We start from the raw sequence: 20,481 nt of genomic DNA, 5'->3' as shown, positions 1-20,481 counted from the left end.
AACATAAATAAACTCTTTCATTGTAATAAATTGTGATGCGTGCTGTCTTTTTTTCTTGTGGTAACAACAAATCGAAAATGCCACCTAGAAAACGTTTCTAAGCACTACGATTTGCATAATAAATCATAATCTTGATTTTATTCTATTCCAATTCCGACAGTGTTTCAGTTCCAAGCATAGTCATTTATATTTAACTTCATTCAAGTTAACTAGTTTTACTTTATTTCGAAAGGTGGCTATTATAACTATTTAGATTACCATCATTAATTTAATGTATGAAAAAACCGCCAGATGAATCACAATCATCCTAGTTTGCGAACAGTAGAAATATATTATGTTGTTAATACCTAAGTCGTCAAAGAATTTCGTTGGATGGATTTAGAGGTATGGTGCACCTGATTTTCAACTTGTAGTTTTTAGGATAATGCATTGCCAACCATAAAATTGCAACTAACAATTAATCGGCTATTCCTGGTCTATAAACCTTCAGTTTCATCAAAAAAGTCGTGTGCAGCCGATTATTACTCCTTGACTTCAATTCTCGCAAACTTGATATATCGAAAAATCACTTTGGTCAAATATTCTGGACCATATCTGGAGACAATTGATGGCAAAAAAATCGATACCTCGCAATAACACACAGGATGACCCCTTTAAACTATTTTACAAATGCTTCTATCTATAATAGTAGATTACAATTAATTATGCTTTACCGCTGTGTATCCCCATCTGGTAAGGAATACCAAAAAGGGAAAAGTGGGTGGATTTTATGTATAAGCACCGGGAACCGGAAGCTCGCCGCTTCAGGGGTGAAAGGTTTTGTTTGTTTCTTATGTAAGTATATTTGAGTGCAGAACTACTAAAAAACTACTCACTTTAGTGTGATATTGACCTTTAACACGTTGGGTTGCAGTAAATTAACGTGAAAAAGATAAATTTGAGCTATGATAACTTTATCAATTTGCAATTGTAAGTTTTTTCAAACTTGGGGATATCGCACTATATCATACTATAGTCTATATTGTTACAATTTTTTAAAACTTTAAGATTCTTATGACTTTAGGATAAACATAAAGGAGCTTCATATTAACTTAATTTTGAGGCCTCGACACGGTGTAGAGGCACCTTAATGATTTTTCATATTTTTAGGTTGGGTGGTTTCTGCGAATGGGTCCGTTAAAGAAATAATCATCATCTCTCGACCCCCCATATGTTTCTGACAAATGTCAAAACGAAGACTCGTTAAGAAGGAAAGTACTAATCCAGATCGTCGATTATATGACTATATTCGGTGAACAAAAGCGTACACCCCCTTTTGCATATTTGAGGACTCCCGCCCCTTAAACTCACCGTAGAAAGATGTAACTTACTGCATATGTGGATGTTCACAGTTTTCACCTTCTCACCAAATTTGGTGTGAATCGGTACAGCAATTTTTGAGAAAAGTGCGTGTGACAGGCAGACAGACAAACAAATCCTTACAAAATGGGTAGATCCTTAGGAATGTGGTTAATGAAGTTGTGTCATCTAACTCTCCGATCTTCCGAAGTAGCTATTTATCAGATTCAGATAGAACTTTCTTGACAGTTTTAATTTTGTCTGCACTTTTTATCTTTCAATTATAGGACGCGTCGGACCAAGGAAATGTAATTTAGCTTTCAAATGTCTCACATTCACACATGTCCTTCGTAGAGCAAATGATCAATATAGGAGTTCGGAAAACTCTAATTCGCCTTATAGCGACTTTGTAAAGTGTCAGGTAAATACTGCTACATAGACCCACTCTACTAACTGCTTTACTAATGACGAACTGCTTACTATTTCTTCGCGATATTAATCTTCAAATATTCAACTCTTTCATGGATGGCTCTAGATCCCCTGTATCTTAATAATTTCCGAAAAGTACCTAGTTGCAGTTTGCCCTCATTGATTTTTATATCCCAACTACGGTACTATTTGCCAAGTTTACGATCGATTTAGCTGCGTTACCGAAAGGACAGGACGAAAAAAGTGTCATTGAGAGATGGCCCTCATCAGAATCGGAACCTTAGTTGTGAAAATAGTGTAAAATGTTGATCCTGGAATGGATCCCTGTGGCATTTCCCAAATGATAACCAGCAGATCGAAGTATTTATTCTCTACGCTAGCCAACATATCACTTTTGCTTTCTTGCGAGCCTTGTTCAGTATACAAATTTCCAGCGAGAGTGGCAATGCTAATTATATATAAGTATGGAAATATACATCTGTATAACGAAAAATGGAATGACCCATTTTCATGTCTACCACTGGACACGATCGTTTAGATTATAGCTAAAATCGCAAAGCCCTTGGTCATACATTTTCAGCACATTATATAAGTTTCATGAGATTAATAACAACTGATATTATTTGAATCTTTTGTAGCTTATGTCGTATATTTCTATATCGTTCGCAATTGATTCCGAATTTACAAATATATCGATTGCTAAACTAGCCCAGGGTTATTGTGATTAACTATAATAAACAGTGTTATCTTTCTAGTACCAAAGTATCAGTGTTGTCTTTCTAGTACCAAACTTACTAAACTTAGTATCTTTTTAGGTTTATCAGTATCTCCAAAATTACTAATTTTTAGTTAAATTGGCAAGTTAATTTTTGCAATATCACATTTTATGAATAATAAAATGACCGAAAATCTTAATTAGTAACTATTTCTTGTTTGGAATGGAGGAAGTCCTGAATCCGCGATGCACTTGGTGGCGGACCGGACCAATTGGAGAAAAACTACCTCTGACTTTTCTGGTCCATGGGCTCCTCATTTTGGGCTTATACCCAGCTATTTTTTTTATTTAAAAAAGACGACTATAGTTTTGTGGATCAATTTGATGGCGGATTCAGGGCTCCTTTCATTTCAAACAAGGGATATTTCCGCTACGACCGGCTTTTGATCAAAAATACTAGGCGTTTTTTCCCGAGGATATAAGTCGTAGCCATGACGTGTTTCCGAAATAATAAAAGGCTGCGAACTATATCTACTAAGCACTTTGGTCATATTGCTTCCAAGGCAGAGGTAGCGTCTGCTGACTTGTCTCTTCCGTAGACGAAACCGTAATCGTCTTTCTAAATAAAAAGAAGTCGGGAAACCGGAAGTTCGGCGTTTACGCATTACGCATTTAGTATGTCAGACTACTCACTTTAGTGTGATACTGGTATTTAGTTGCAGTGAGTTTACACGTCAAGTCAACTTTGAACTACTGTAACTTTGTTAGTAATAGTATGATTTTGATCAAACTTGGGGATAACATGCTTCATATTATATTCTATACTACTACAAACTTTTATAACTCTGCGGCAGTTTCTGAGAAAAGTGTGTGTGACAAGCAAACAGGCAGACGGACAGACAGATAGACGGACAGACGGGCAGACATTGAACCGATTTTAATAAGGTTTTGTTTTGTAAACAAAACCTAAAAAATGAACTGGTAACGGTACGCGGCCGGTCGTCCCTGCCTGAAATAAGCCAAATTTCTAATAAAGGAGCAGAAAGAGTGTGCTATAAAAATCTGAAATGACATCCTCATATTTACCAAGCCTTCAAAAAAAACCTCAAGCGCAAGCGTGTGCACAAATAGTCGTATTACCGATGGAGATTCGGTGTTTGGTAAAAACCACAGGATGTGTGCATGTGTGTGCGAGATGAATGAACGGTGTGAAATGCAGTGTGTAAACGAGCCTTGCCGACTTGGAGCAAACTTCGCCGACGTGGAATGTCCAATGCAGTTGCAAGGAAGTTTCTGAGAGTGTGGAGCAGGGAACGAATGCATCCAAAATATTTTTACTGGGCGGGGTAAAGAAACTATACTTTGCTTGCTTGCTTTAAAAGTTGCAAGTGTCTGAATGCGGCATTAGACTTTTGGTATTCAGTTCTGTGGTCGCCAAAAGTGAATACAGCCTGTTTGCGGAAAACAATATATCTGTAGATAAACCAGTGTGTAGTTTAAAACACAGCATATATGCAGTCGTCAAGCATGGTGGCGAGAATCAGTTAGTTTTGAGCTTCAGGGAGAGTAGATTGGTGTTTCTTGATTAGAATACGGAAGCGGGTATACTTTCATGTGCTTGTATTCCAGTGGGACAACAAACTCAAGTACACTTTCTTTTTGACACAAGAATAGTTATATATATTATATGTAGTCTCTTCAATCGGTAAATCTTAACCCCGCTGAACTCCAGGTCTACAAATCTCCTCAAAAATGAAACAAAATTCCGTGGGATGTGATTCAATGCCTTTTCAATCCGATGCACCGTTGTTTTACAGCCGTAATGTCATAAATAAAATTAAAATTGAAATAGCAGTTTCAATTTGGTTAGTTTCTAATTAGAATCCGTTTACATTTCTCGTTGTGTTAATACTTTTGTGGCCCTAGGTTATTTTATTTTTTTTTGCGTTCCCTGTGAGATCGCCTCTTCAGTTTATTATCATCATAGATGAGAAGCTTGACCTTAATGTAGCCTACAGAAACGATGGTTGCTATTTGTGACACTTTTTGCTTCCCTCACCAAAGCAATGCTAGAATTCATTTTAGCAAGGCGTACACTGCGCTGCACTTCCTATATATTTTCATAGTAACGGCGCTCCAGCGCGTCCTGCTTATCACAAGCCCACTGCTTATCAATACTCCCATGCGAGTTGTTTAGAGTGTGTGTCGTTTTCAGCAAGAAAGTTTTCCTACTTGAGTTTGTGGCAGATTTTCTGCTCAAACAGTCTGTTGTCAATGACGAGGCAGTGAAAGTTGCTGGAATCTAAAAACCATCCACCATCGTTGTTACAACGGGCAAGACCAGCTAAGAGGCGCCACTATCGCCCAATGCTAGTCACCTGCGGATATTTCCGATGCAGAAGGGAAGCATGCTTTCTATGAACAATTCAGGTGAGGATCCCTAAAAGTGACATTTTGACAACAATAATGATAAGTATAAGCCCGAACCCTTATTAACACTGTATTCATGTCTACTACCACTACCTTTTCCAGGGCTCAAAAGTATAGCGCCACTAGAGGAAGGATTACTCCTAAAAGCCTTACTCTCTCATCTGTGTGTCTCTGGAATTCCTGTTTAATTTGGAGGAAATAAAAATTCTGGTTCCTCAATATCTTTACCGACCAAAGGGCTCATGTTCTACAATAGCAAGCGGTCAAGGTCGTAGTGGTGAGGCCCGTTTCTATCCAAGGCGCTGTTGAGTTTTTTATAGCAACACTATTTCGTAATTTACACATTGGTCGCACTATCCCATTAAGAAAGGCGGGTAATAACTTGGCTATATTCTTAAGCCCTAGCGCAAAGGAGCCTTGGCGTTGAAAGGTTATCCTCTTGTTGAAAAATTATGGAAGCACATCTGAAAATTTCAGGTTGGTGATCTTTCGCTTACCTTTGAAGAAAGCCGCAGCATACTCGGCAAATGCCACGTGAAATGCCGTTTAAGTTTCCTTATAAATTAGAACAACAACAACCTTTTCCGACTTTGAGTTTATCCGGTACCTTGCAGGCGACTTTTTCGATTCTTAGCCCATATTGATTGACAACGTTCCGTTCGCGAATATGTTCCTAAGTTTCCCGAAAAGGGTTATAAGCTCGTTATACCGATGACGAATGTAGCATGAGAAATTTAGTTCTTAATTCATAGCGCGGTAAGCAACATTGTATGGGTTTGCGGGCCAAATCCTTCTTGACTTGGCGCAGGGGGTGAGCCTTCGTCATCTGAGGTCCAAGGCTGCTAAGTAATGCGTGTAGATTCCAACCTTGACACTCGCCGGCGGGACGCAGACTGTATCCGACGACGAACTGCTAAGAGCAGAGCCCCGCCGGGCCAGTTCGTCAGTCTGTTCATTCCATCTATGTTCCTATGACCGGGAACCCGGAAGAAGGTGGCCTTGCACGTGTCACCCAGACTGTTCAGCGAGTTCCTGCTCCGCCAGCCTGGAGGATGTTGCCCGTAAAAGTCTTTAATGGCCGCTTGACTGTCGGTCAGAATGACAACGCTTCAGGCTGCCAGAATCACCAGTACTTCCGGTTGGAATACCCTGGCGAAACTTGGGAGATCGTACGACTTGCATACTTTGTATGTATTCGAAAAAATGGAATGGCCAGATTTCCCGAAGTACTTCGTCTAGGATGCTACTATGGCACATGGACAATGCGCGCAGCAACGTATGCCCTACAGCTTAAAGATTCAGTTCAACTCATAACTCAATGTGATTAACATCTTAGTAAAAATCCGGATACGTGAGGTAATTAGAAGTGAAGCATGAATATATTAAGGTAAACCATAACTGCAACTGGGGAAATTTATTAACATATCTCCATTAAGGGCAGTTACATTAAGACGCATCGAGCGCAGTCAACATAAGTGCCGGCATATCTGCCCTTATGTTAATTATGGCCGCCCCCTAAGTCAGGTACAAAATGCAAGTAATATAAACCCAAGAATGGCAAAGAATCCGGCAAAAAAAAAAATGCAGCTCGAGCAAGTGTTCACCTTTCGATGGATTATTTTAAGCTTCATTGTCCCACCCCCTCACCCATAGTCAGAGGGATTATCTAGAGGACGAGACAGATTTCTGGTGACGCTACACGAGTAGTTTATTCGAAAACCAACTATCCTCAAATTCACTTTTGCGTTCTTTTCTTCTTCATTTGCGATCCCCAAAATACGGTATTTGAAGAATTTCATTAAACACACTAACTTGCAAATTTCTTTTGAATTTCAACTATAATAGTTTGTCAACTTTCCTGTTTCGTGCCCTGTTTGGTAGCATACTTGTATATTACTGCAAGGATGGACCCAGTTAGATTTCTAGTAAATTACTGAAATGCAAGAATATACTTTTATTCACTTTATTTGAACAAATTTCGATATGGTGAAATTTCATAAAGGGGCACAATTGCGATTTTATGAGATTTGTAAGAAGAAACTCCGCCATGCTATTTACATGCTTGTCCCAAGCAGAGATAAAGGAGTATCCACCGTATTTTGTATCCAATGTCATTAAAAACAAAATTATGGTATTGAATTATAGGCCTCGAAAAATTGTTAGGATGTGCATCTCAGTCGACGTGACTTGAAGGGCCCCGGTCCTGTCAAGAAATGGGCAAGGTTTCCTGACGCATGGACGGCGGTAGGACGTAAGAAGATTAGTGCACGCTAAATATTGGCACCATCACTGGAAAGGCCGAGAAATTCGCAAGAGCCCTTTAGAAAAGCCGCGATATCTGTCCTCCATAGGAAATCTGATGGTCTGGTGCTAAAAGCTGCAACATAGAACGCGAACGCGGTAAAAATGGCTGTAAACTTCTTTATTTTAGTAACCCACGCACTCAATACAGCGTTGGCATTGCCATCTCCGAGCAGAAGAGAAGAAGTCGAACCATTTGAAGACCGGTTGATGAATCTCAGCATTATATCAGCTAATTGCACTATTCACTTCTTCACCACGTACGAACCACAGACAAATCGACCTGCCGAGAAAGATGCCTTCTGGAAACTTCTTGATGCAAAAGCCTGCAACGTGGCTGCTGATGATTGTCTCATCTTCCTACGCAAACCGACAATAATCTGATAAGGCGCCGACATTTTACCACATTCACTGACTGCACAGCCATTCTCTATGAGATCATCGGACCTTGATATCGCCGTTGATTGCCGTCTTGCGACTGAAGCCACCGATGAAACAGCGTGAGCAACACATAAGCCCTCCACGCATTAAATGGTGGCGATTTCGTGAGAAGAAAAAAGAAATGATTTCACTTACTCGGTTACCAACCATAACGAATGTGGAGGAATCGTTAAACCAAGATAAACACACGATCCAGAAAACAGCCTATGCAACCCTCGGCTATAGAATGACGATGTTGAATTAAAGGGTTGTGGAAAGAAACGCCTCTACCACAAGTTTCTCAACGATAGAATGTCAACCGGGAAACAGAGAAACCGATCGCTGTCACCCGAGTGGACTATTCCAAACATCTTTACGATAAACTGGACACGGCAGGATGGCGGGAGAGATCTGTATCGACCCGCCAAAAGCCGACACGAGCGCACACAGGATATCGAACATTTCGGTAGTGTTAATCACAAGAACGGTACTGTGCTTGCCGTCGGTCGAACAGATGGGGAGAATATTTCGAGGACTAGAAGAATTTGTTCATCCTTTACTTTCGCAAACATTTCTCACATTTGGACCAATTCCACCAATAAAATCGACACAGTGGGTCAGTGAATTCTTCAATTGGGTTATACAGGAAGGTAGAATATCATATGACTGGCAGGAAAGTACCACAATTATAATATGGAAAAAGAAAGTTAGTCCAACAGGATGTAAAAATTCCTGTTCGATCCGGTTTTCCCATACCATGAAGATTTTTGAAAGCATTCTTGACAACCGTATTCGGGAAATCGTTCAAATAACGGTGAATCAAGCGGAGTTTGCCAAGAGTTACTGACGCAATACGAGCTGCGTGGTTGCTCACGGGGAAACACCTTGAGATGGGTTGCCCTATCTACATTGCATTTCTGGATCTGGAGAAAACACCGTCCGCCCTGTCGCCCCCTATGGTCCTGAGTATATGAGTATATATATATAAAAGACAATGAACGGCATCTCGCGGTAGCTAAGACGACTTGTTCATATCTGAAATGCGGATATCCGCAATCTACATGAGGTTGCAACAATCGTGGAAAAAGTACGGTAGGCATCTTCGACAAAATGGTCATGTAATTTGCGCTAAGGGGAATTCGCTTGCCACGATTGGTCTGAAAATCGAAGTCGATGGTAAGTGACCAAAAGGTCGACCGAAACAACGGTGGCTTGATGTGCTGGATAATGATTTGAAAACCTCGCGACTACATCAAGATCAGACCTCCTACAGAACAAAAATGGCGGAACGGATGACAATAAGACGACCCAGCTTTTGAACGGAACAAAGGCTAAACAAAAAGGAAAAAGTGATAACAAAGATATTTCATTTCATTTGATTACAATCAGACAAAAATATTTAAAGCCACTTTGACGTGCATGGGAAGCCGGCCATGCCTTCCTTCGCCTTTTTTTTTTATTGCGTATCATTTATTTTTGCAACTTCCCAATGCTAGCTTTCCCAAGCCACAACGTTTATCCGTCTAAGGCCCCAGTTATAGCCTTTCAGGAAAATTATCTATGATCAATTTTTGGTCACGCTATGAAAAAGAAATCATTCCCTACCATTCTATTGACAAGATAACAGTGAGATGCATCAGATAAATTTATCAGACCTGTTTTCTAGCGGGCTTGTGATTTTTCGAGTGACAAGCTTTTTAAGGTTTTGTGTAAAACAAAACCTTATTAAAATCCGTTTACTGTCTGTCTGTCCGTTTCCCTATCTGTCTGTCCGTTTGTCTGTCTGTCCGTCACACGCATTTTTCTCGGAAACTAGCAGCGATGGACACCAAATTTGAGAGCTGTGAACGCTCACGCATACAGTGAGTTACATGAAATCATCAAATGAAAGGTCTCGGTTAGTACTTTCCGAAGCTGTAGGCTATAATACACAGTTTGATCCTACCAAGTTTGATCGCAATCGCACTATTAGTAACAAAGCTATAATAGGTCAAAGTTGTCATTTCTTTGGAAATTCAAGATTTTGAATGCCAATATCACCCCAAAATGAATATTCTTACATAATATATGCGTAAATTACGTGTTACGTAATAATGGAACAAATTCACACTCAAATGTCTTTATAAAAGAAATACACAAAACCTTTCATACCTGAAGCGTCCAGCTTCCGGTTTCCCGACTTGTTACGTTCTGGTTTGACTAGTTTCAATGTCAACGCTTCGCTTTGTTATCTCCCGCACCTATAAATTTATTGCCCTGGGTAGAAAAGGAGGAAGAAAGGAAATAGTTTAGAGCTAATTTTGGATTCCGGGGAATAATAGATGGCGTTAGTATCTGTACAGCTGGTTCCGACAATAATTAGAAATGGTTCTGATTAGAAAAGGCGACCGGATAAGTTTTTATGAAGGGGAATTCTTTACTTCTCTTGATTTCCTGCTAAGTTTAGGTTTTGCTAAACTAATCCTTAACTGAAGTTCTAATTGTACTAGAACTCTTTGAGCAATATTTTAAACAAGCGTTCGACAGGATGTATTTTTATACAAGTCTAATCTTTACGTTTTGTGCCATATTCAAGAAAATACAATCCAAAAAATTGAAATGTAGTGGGAGTATACTTAAAGAGAAAACTAAATCACACAATTCTTTGGAGGGGTAAGTGACTGCTACGCCTTTATACTTCTTCAGTGTTGATAGAATTTTGACAACCAAATATTCTGTTTGATGAATATGTGCAGCTTTGTTAGACTACATTACTGGAACGCTGCAAACGGTTCAATCGTCATCATCATCATCATATGATGGTCTTTCTTTTATTATATTGGTGGTACTTTCTTGTAAGATGGCATTCTATTCTTCTCAATAACCCCACTGACTGAGCCACAGTGTTGGGTCACTTTCTAGAGCTCAGCTGCGTGTCGTCAATTGCTGTTGCTTTCCCCGATTTTATTCATTAGATCGTTTTCTCGACTTCTGTGAGGCTGACAGGTGGAAATGCTCCAAAAACATACTACTGGTATTCGGGATAGAGAACAAACGAAGTCGTCGTTTGTAATCTACTGAAAGTATTCCCCCTAGCTGTCCTTCTGTTCGTCGTAGCTCGTCGATCGGCAAAGAAAATCCCTTTATTGTGATCAACACTTCTGCTGTGTTATATCCTATGCGCGTCGTTATCGGCCTTTGACAGACAGATAGCTTTCGTCGTTCCCAGTGTCCATTACAAAATTGAAATCCGGACATCATATTATCAAATACATAAGTGTTGAGAAAGGGGGTAAAAGGAGTCGTATGTGTTACTTTTTTACAAGAATGTATCATACAGTCTGCTGTATACAAGGCAAAGGAAATCAAAGAAAAAGTATCAAATAAAACATTTGCTAAGGGCGAATTAAAAAAACGTATGCATTACTGAAATTTGAACAATAATGACATTAAAAACTCAAAAAATAACTAATTAACATTTCGTATGTAGACTTTTAGCATCATATACATCCTTCACTGGGCAGTGGCATGGATTTGGCCAAACGTTGGCTGTATTCGGCTGCAATTTTTCTACATTATTTGGGAAGACGTTTCATCAAGTATTTTTTGTTTAAAATAAGACCTTTGCGAAGCCTACCGTCAACATAACCCAGCAGATTCTCAATAATATTGCACTCCGAGAATTTTAAAAAGGTTCGGACAATACATTTGTGTTTTCCACGCTTTATGTTTCGGCTCACCGACAAATACCAATGCGCTAGCATGCACATTTTTTTAAAAATATCAATGTATATATTCGCATCCATATTCCCCTCCACGGATATCACATTGCCCATGCGGCCCGTTCTGTAACAGCATCGCAACATAACTCTTCCCACTTTACTTTGATTTTCAGATTTTTCGGCTACAGTTTTGTGTTAGCCTTCCTCTAAGCTTTTACTTTTCCATTGTTGGCGAATATATGAAATCTAGACTTTCCGGCAAAAAGTACATCGCCCCAAAATGTTTGATTTTCAAAAAGATAGCTCTGAGCAAGCTCAAATCGCTTTACTTGATTGATTTTGCTAGCCCGATCGCATCGTTGGTTATTGAAATACAGAGCAATTTATACACCCATCTCCAAAAAAAGTGTTTTTCTGCTGCCACGCTAGAGGGCGCTGCGATCATCTTAAAGAAAAAAAGTAAACGGCATTTTAAAGTACAGACTTAACTATAGTCCGCAAACTAGGATTATTAAAAAATATTAAAAACTAAATTTTTGGTGCCGTGTTAAACTTTTTTTTGCGAATTTTGGTGTTTTTTCAAGGCTTCTTCAATGAATAAAAAAAAACTACTGAATGAATCGCAATTATCCTAGTTTGCGGACCGTAGAAATATGTTCTGAATAAGTCGTGAAAATTTCAAAGAATTTGGTTCGATAGATTTTGGGCTATGGTAGCAGCCGATTTTCAACATACAGTTTCGAGAAAATCGGATTTAAAAAGTAGAATGCGATTTTTAGCCATAAAACCTTAATTGATCATTAATTTGCTATACCTAGTCCATAAAATTCAAGTTTCTTCAAGAAACACATGTACAGCCTTGGCTTCAATTCTTGTCCTTTTAGCGAAGTCATTCGGACCGATACATACGCGCTTTATTACGGCGATCGACATGAATCTGGCATGTGACTTATCACGTGTTTAAAACTATAATTTCCGAACGACTCCGAATATCAAAAAATCACTTTCCCCATATATTTTACACTATATCTAGATACAATTGAAGCCAAAAAAAATTCGACTCCGCGAATCTGACACACGGGGTGACCTCCTTAACATTTATTCCGTGCGATATGCGAAATGCATGATGGGGGAAGTACTATTGTGGGGTGGCTGTTACGGTGCGGACGGCGTAGGTAATGTGATATTCGTAGAGGGGAATATGGATGCGTACATCGATATTTAAAAAAATCTGAATGGTAAAGCAGAGAAATTTGGTATTTATCAAACGTTCAAGATATGGGACTGAAGAGCCTCGACGACGTGTGAAGTTGAGTTGCCTAAATTTTCTAAATTTACATGTGTCAAAAAGTGCTTCAATTATCTTTTTCGAAAAACAGAGAATGCTGCGAATTGTTACTTATATAGTATTGCTGTGCAGTTAATTTGACAGGTTCAATTGTTTGGCTGCATAAAGATGTCCACCTTAACTACGTAGGAAGTAGCTTAGCCCTCACGTTTCTCATCTATTTGACATATACAGACCTTTCCCTTTGTCGGTCTGTTTTTAAAATCAGTTTATGGTCTGTCTGTTGCCTGTGTCAGCCTGTCTGCCGTATATAATTAGTGAAAAACTAAGAAGCACATCATCAAATATTTTAAATAACAAATTAGTATTTTTTTCTTTCCGCACAAGGGGCTAGTCGTTAATTCATGGTTTCGGCAAGTAAAATAAAGATATCAATTGTTATAATGATTCATTTTAACCTATATATCAATACTTTCTAAGTATCTAAAATGGGGGAGTGCTGACAATGCAAGTAACGGCTATGAGAGTGGCTACGCTAATATTGATGATAACATAATTGTGAAAAAAATACGTAAATTTAAATTTTACACTGTACATTTTTAAAAGCAGAGGTTCGGCTGCTTACATTAAAAACTTTTTCCAAGATTACAGTACGATATAATCAGGATGGGGGAAGCATCAAATAAGATTTCCCACTTTACACACTATCAGAATTTTATTCTTTTGCCTGACTAACTTGTTAAGGAATTCAATATTTACTACCCTTTTTGTTACTGTAGTTCTTATTTGGGGAAAGGGTCGCGTAGGAAATCATATTGACTTTTAAGATTTTAATATCTTAATAATCAAAGTCAAAGATAGAACAAGCTACCATAAATACAATTTGAAAAGTGATAGACATAATCGTGTCGGCCATCGACCAGAAATGGGAAACAATTGGCCAACATCAAAATATAGATGGGTGAATGCTTTTCTGAAAATATAACAGCATCTCAGCAAAGACTATGTTAATTATTAAATTAATGCCCAACATTTTTCCTATGTTATTTTCCAATTTCCGTTCATTTTCTTTTCACAAAGAGCCTGCCTGTGTCAAAAAAAATTTTTTAAAAACTTGAAAATTGTTACTTTGACTATATTGGAAAATGCAACCTTCTTGGGAAGAATATGGGAAAAACGAAAAACTAGCAAATTTTAGATAAATTGGATATTTTGTTACGGAGTCATGATGGCAAGCCTCTCACGTTCCTTTCGGCAGTCATTATCTGGACAAAATTTCTATCTCATAATAACAAAAGTACGGTATAGTCTGCATGCAGGGAGCGCTTTCGATTAGGGTGGGAAAAGCCAAACGGCCACTTGTTGCTTATGTTATTCGTATATTTTATAGATACGCTGCTTAGATCTAATATCTAATGGTTAGCAGAGACCACATGTAGCCTCGAATTGTTTTTTTGCTTTCTATTATTTCCGTCATACAAAGCGAGAAACTATTGACCTTCTCAGTTGGAATCTGAACTGATTGCAGCGATTGAAACCGCAAATGAGCACGATGTGGGTTCCTGGGTTTCTGCCGATTATTTAATATTTTGAATAAAGATAAATACAAAAGCGTGGAACAAATACTTACCGTCTTGGAAATAGTCGCAAATAAACACAAGCACAATATACTCAGGAAATTTCAATCACAGTTCAGCTTTCACTTCAACAACACGATAAGAAACGAGAACCCGAGCTTTTCGCGCCCTAATTTCACTTCGATAATTGTTCAATGTAGGTACTCGCTGTTTTCCATCACTGTTATATTTTCTGTTTCATATCCCTTGATTTCCACACAACACAAGTCCTTTACGTTTTATTACAGGATTGGCAGAGTTTCCACTTGTTGAATAACCGACTTTCTCAACAGCTGTTTGATAACTGAAACCGAAGGATTTCGACAATCTACTGAATGCCAGCTACCACTTGTGGAGCGCCTCCCAGCTTACGGCCTTTGACTGCCGCCGCTCCATTCAACAAGTGCGCGCTACTCTATCACTTTGCCAGTCACCACCCACTCCTCCTCTTATCGTAGTTCCCGAGACATACCAAGTTGTCGAACACAAAATGTGGTTGATTCGAATGGGGGTGGTTGAGAGCTTGAACGATGGGGTTTGGAAAACTGGGTAGTGTTCTCAGTGTCGTTGTTTTCTGGTAAAGCGTACACGCTCCTTCACACGAAACAGTTGCTATAAGCATGAAAAGCTTTTGCTTATGACGTCAGTGGTCGTTGATATGCATAGAAGCATGGATTAGGATATTATGATAGCTGTTATCGTAATTTCGATCGATTTCACAACTGAAAGACTTTGAATGCGATTAACATTGGTGAAACAAACGTCTAAAAAACTTGTAAGAGAAGTCGAAAGCGAGAACGAAAATAAAACAGGACGTTTGATATTAGACACGTTGACGGTAAAGATTTTGACCAGATGAAAATTCGGGAATAGGCCCTATTGCATTGCTGAAACTGTGGATAGATCTATTAGCATCAATTAGAGGAATGACCTCATTTCTCTCTAGTAAGTAATGAAGCCAAGTTAAAAGTACTGTTCACTTATTTGATTTTAAGAACGTCCATTGAAATATTTCTTAGGGATGGGAGATCTCTCCGCGTAAATCGGGTGTGATCGACAACCATGCACACAGACATTACACAAAAAGACAATAATAATGGGTTGTCCCTGCTTTACTTTTACCTCCTCCAGCAGTCTTTTAAGTAAACTTCTAAACAGTTCTTTGATTTCTGATTGAGGCATTTCTTGCCAGCACCGAACTATTGCATCGTTCAGATTCTTGTGGATATATCTTGTTGTTCAATCGGATATGTGAATGGCTTTGTGATCTGTGCTATATGAATTGCTGTGTTGTCCTGTTGGAAGATCATGGGTCTTTTGATAATTTGTACTCATTGATCACTGACTTGATCCTGGATCATTTCGATTTATGTCTTGATGTTTCACCAGAAATAAACTTTATTTCTGTATTTCCCTTGGTACCCAATTCCAGAACAAAGCATTATAGAGCCTCCCATCTGACGGTGGCTTAAAATCTTGCACAGATTACCAAAACAAAAGCGCAATTTTTCCCTCTAGACGACGTTCTCTTTCCCAAACGTTTCAATTTATGAGCGGGTGTATACTCTGAATCCTTCTTTATTTTTTTTTTGGGTTTGTTGGGCTCGCTTACGAACGAGGTGTATCGTTGATGCAGTTGAAAGAAGTAGACTAGAGGCGCTTTATTGGTGAGTATAGTAATGACCCTTAGGGAAGGGTCTACCAGATATGCATAGGGAACCTAAGTCTCGACAATTCAGGAGTGAAGGTAAATTGTATACTATTCTGACAAGGCGTGACAGGATTTGTGTCTTGCTGAGTGAACTGTTTTCGAGAACCGAACCTTCGGTGGCTCCTAGCGATCGTGCTGAAGGGAAGGAGAAATTCTGAACCTGGGTGAGCTTAGTTCGCTGGCTGAATGCGTTACTTACGCGGTTTATCTCCTCATTCTTGATGAGGGAACAGCCTTGAGCTCGAGTGTCGGAGTATTGAGTGAATGCGCATCGTGAACTCGTGGTCTTTGGAAAGGATCGTCGCGATGCTGCCGAAAAGCAACCTAAGTTGCCCAACTCTATTTAAGTTGTACAGAACAGAAAACAGAAGATCTGGTAGATCCATATATGTGGGACTTTTTGTTGAATATTTTCTTACGATATTGAGATTTAGGTGCAGGGCAGGAAGCTGCTCTACGCTTGTGAGGATGCTTTCCTGTATGTCGCACGGATTTGACCGACGCCATAAAAATATTATTGCGTATTATTCCTCTTTATCAAGAGAAAGTGCTGTGTTACATGATCAGTTGCTGCAGAAAGATTTATTTAGTGCGGACCAAGTGGAGGGGTTAGCTGTTAGATGAGAACGTGACATTTAAGTGGCAGCTTAAAAGAAAAGAAAATGGAAAGGGTGGGATTATATGTGAGCACGGGAAATGTGTGGCCGCCAGAGGAAGTTCTCTCGTGAACCTCGGGCACGAGATGGGTTTCCTCCTGAAGGCCAAGCTAGTATGAATAAGTTTCTTTTCTGGTTCCATGTTCTCTGTGTCTGTCCAGGGTACTGTGACATCCACAATCTACACGACAAGCACATTCTATTAGTGAACGGTATTTACGATTTTAGCTCGTGCATCGCTAGCAGTGGTGCGCTTCGAGGCGGCAATGCATACGCACCTGCTGCCTTCCGGCGACGAAGCGAATTCCTTGACGCTGCTCCATCTACAGTATGAGGAGTGAATAGCGACAGTGGCTGTGGTGGACAGCCACCAGTGTTGTGTGTTTTTGTATTAGTGCCGTCTAAACCCGAGTCTATAATTGGACTAATTTAAAGTGGCTTTTGCCACGAGTTCTCACGTGACGTTGTCTGGTAGCATAGGAACGGGTATGGCCCTATGAGTGCATCTACTCCAGGAGAATTCCCGGTCCGGTAATTTGTGGTTGGCCCCAGTTCAGTCCAATACCACTCTGACAGTCGCTGTGGGGCTCTGATTGTAATCTCTAAATCAGTCCTCTAAATCAGACCTCCATGTAGTTTCTTGCTCCTCTCAACACTCTTTGGGATTTTTTTGTGAAAATTTGTTATGAATTTCGTTTCTTTTCGTTTGCTCCTCTTGACATCATATCACTCCGATTGTCGACAGAAAGCATTAACGCACACACAGATTAGTTTTCCTTATCCCCTTCGAATGGCCGGTTGGCCGAATCGTTTTTCATTCGATTACCGACCGCCTGAACAGTTCAAACTGACAGGTCGGCTCCATCTTATCCACGTTCCGGCCACTGATCATCTGCGGACTTCTCAGGCATAACCGAAACTGATCGTGGATAGCTACCGAAAATTCGAGGCCTGGAGCAGTCCCCTCTTTCCAAATCACTCTCGTCAGATGATTTTAATGTATTATCCTTTCAAGAAGACAACAAAACGGCAAATATGTTATCAAAACAATGTGTTTATTGAACGGGAAAATTAAGGAAAATCAGACATAATATTGATAGAAATTTCTTGGTCATCTTGTTTTGATGAGTGGAAAAATCAAAGCGAAGAGAATCCCTATTGGTTGTCTGTTCACCATAACTTCGCTTGTTTTCAAAGTTAGTAATCATCGCTGCAATGCCGCTCCGTCCCCTAGAATCTTTTGTTGGAAGATTTGAAACTAACTCAACGTGTGAGCAGTTGTACACTTCTTTCAGGTCAAGTCAGTTGTTATTTTCATTGAGGTGTCGTAATGGGTGGTCCAATAATCAAAGAGAGCGGATCCAACTGTTTACATAGTTACGTCTTTGATGAGTATAGTTACTGGCCTGAACTTGAAGTATGGTTTCAGGAACCAGAATTATCGGCATAACGGATAGTCTGTGTCTATCGTAAAGTGGGAAATGAAGTCGATTTAGTGAAGCTGTCTATTTAAGGCATTTTCCAGATTTTTATTAAGAAAGATATAGTCACAGTTTGTAGTCTGCCCTCAAAATGACGGTTGATGATGAAAATACATTGATTGATTGCAGGAAAATTGCAAGCAGTTCGTGATCATACGTGCTGCACGGGATTTATTTGTTGGTAAGGTTTCAGGAGATAAATCCGATCCGGTTTCGTGAGATCACTATCTATCTGTTCCAAAGTTGCTCCGACGCAAGCTCTTAAAGCGCCAATGGTAAGAATCCTATCCGAGTTAGAAGATGGAAAAACCGATCATGTCACACCAGCAAGTGCTTTCTTGAGTGATAGAAGACATTTTTTTATTTCTACAGCCTATATAATTTTTAATTTAGTTTAATTATGATTAATTACTCATACAGTCTTCAATATGTAGTTACTACCAGATATGCAATTTCCAGATCCATAGTTAAAAATATTGATTTTCTAGCTGAGAGAAAAGTCAGTTTAGAAGGGGTGGTGGTTTCCTGCATTTAGCGAAAACAGGATGACCTTTAGATACTATACGGTCAGTACAGCCCTCTTTCCGAAGGGCTACTGAGACGTTTGCTGAGGGTTTTGTGATTTAGATGAATTCGGAAAGAAGATCCGAGCAATTGATTACTGGATGAATGGTGTATCTACAGAGGTAGGGAGTTTTGATGGTCTCGCCTTTAAAAATAAGCGATGTTGTTTTGTTAATCACTCCTTGAATAGTAAGATTCACAAGCAAGCCAAAATGTCTTATGAAGTGATTCCCAATGATGGCTGGCTGTACGTCAGCGATAACAAAGGGCCAAGCAAAGTTCGTCCGGAGTTTGTACTCTGGAGCAGTTACTTTAATTTCATATGACTTTTTTGGCCGGTAGTTGGTAGCATACAGGACAAAACGTAATTTGAGTTGATGACCGGCGAATTTGGAGGCAGAAACGTTGGAGGAAGTAACACCAGAGTTGATGAGATAAACTTAGTCAAATAAACGAAGTAGAGACTCGGTGTCTGTTGGGGAAAATGCTACGCTGTCACACATACCCTCAGCAAATTTTTTCACGGTAAAATTTGATGCCATTTCACAAGGGTGTGTCTCTTAATGCTGGCATTTGGTGCTTGAGTGGGACTTTGAGGTCGTAAACTTTTGCGGAAGACTGTTTATTGCTTTATCAAGATGTTCCAGCTTTGTACAAAGGGCTATCAATTCGGGTGGTGTCTTGCTTCTGCAAGTGGCTGATGCCGGCATAGCAGTGCTGTTTTCGGCAATCTATGGAAGAATTCAGTCATCATTATATTGGCTAATTTCCTCAACCTAAGGTCGTCTGACATTACAAAGAACATCGGCAATTTAACGTGATTTGAATTTAAGCAATAGTGACACAAAATTCTAAGGCAATCGTAAATTATCAATTAAGATTGGAGTTGAAGTTTAAAAAATGTTTAAAAAATGAACTGATAGTTACAGTTTAAACCTGATGCTGATTGATTAGAAGCTTTAAATGAGGTTTAAAGTTAATCATTGATTCGAAAGTCACACCAGGTATTTTAGCAATGGTTGTTCTATCTGACAGAATTGAAAGCGCTCTTAATGTCGAGAGTCACCACTGCGCAATATTTTTTCTCGCCACAGTCTTTCCTGGCTACTTTAGCACCTACTTTGGTAGTCTGACCGAGCCTTCCAGAAATAAAACTGCCTATTTAATAGATAACCGTCACTATCAATTCTTATATATGATATAACCGGTTCTATATTATCCGCGCAAGAATCTTGCCTAATGTATTTAGAAGACAGGTCTATCAATACAAGTTCAATACAAGCTTTTGTAATTGCCACTCTACAGGAAAAGATCTTCCTTTTAGGCAGTCTGTGAATAAATGTGCGAAAATTCTTGGTCCCATTTTTTTTGCTAGTTTCAGCGCCTTGTTAAGAATTCGATCAATACCAAGGGATGCATTATCCCGGACTCGATTTACTTCTTTCAGAACTGTTTGGTCCTGTCTGACCGTTCGTCTGTCTGTGTGCCACGCGCACTTTTCTCAGAAACGTTACGCCTATTGACACGAAATTCGCTGGAAATGTTGGAACTGAGAAAACCACGTATACGGTGAATCATATTGCTGCACGTTGAACTTAAGAGTAGGAGGTTCCCCATACACCTAAAAGAAGGGTGAACAATTTTTGTTCACCGAATATACACATGTAGGCTATCAAATAAAAGGTCGAAAAATCTGAAAAAATGATGGTGTGACATGGTATCTAGAAAAATCTTTGTTGCGATATTTTAAAGATTCGCTGCCCGCCTTAAGTTCATCTTAGGTCCGTAAAATTTTGCACTAAAATTAGTTTTAATATGAGGTTTACTTGGT

At 39.4% G+C, this 20,481-nt stretch overlaps 1 protein-coding gene across 1 annotated transcript in view; it reads right to left on the bottom strand.

Annotated features, from left to right (window-relative positions):
* The window catches only part of LOC119655526 (protein dimmed), a 51,215-nt gene extending 36,683 nt beyond the window's left edge, over nucleotides 1–14,532 (bottom strand). Inside the window, exon 1 of the mRNA XM_038061437.1 lies at nucleotides 14,253–14,532. The gene's annotated coding sequence lies outside the window, so the exon portion shown is untranslated. The remainder of the gene's footprint in view (nucleotides 1–14,252) is intronic.
* Nucleotides 14,533–20,481: the final 5,949 nt, after the last annotated feature.

The sequence above is a fragment of the Hermetia illucens genome, chromosome 4 (genome assembly GCF_905115235.1).
Source record: "Hermetia illucens chromosome 4, iHerIll2.2.curated.20191125, whole genome shotgun sequence".
In the NCBI taxonomy this organism is placed as follows: domain Eukaryota; kingdom Metazoa; phylum Arthropoda; class Insecta; order Diptera; family Stratiomyidae; genus Hermetia; species Hermetia illucens.
The sequence above is the reverse complement of the archived record's forward strand: the minus strand, read 5'-3'. Positions and strand labels throughout refer to the sequence as shown.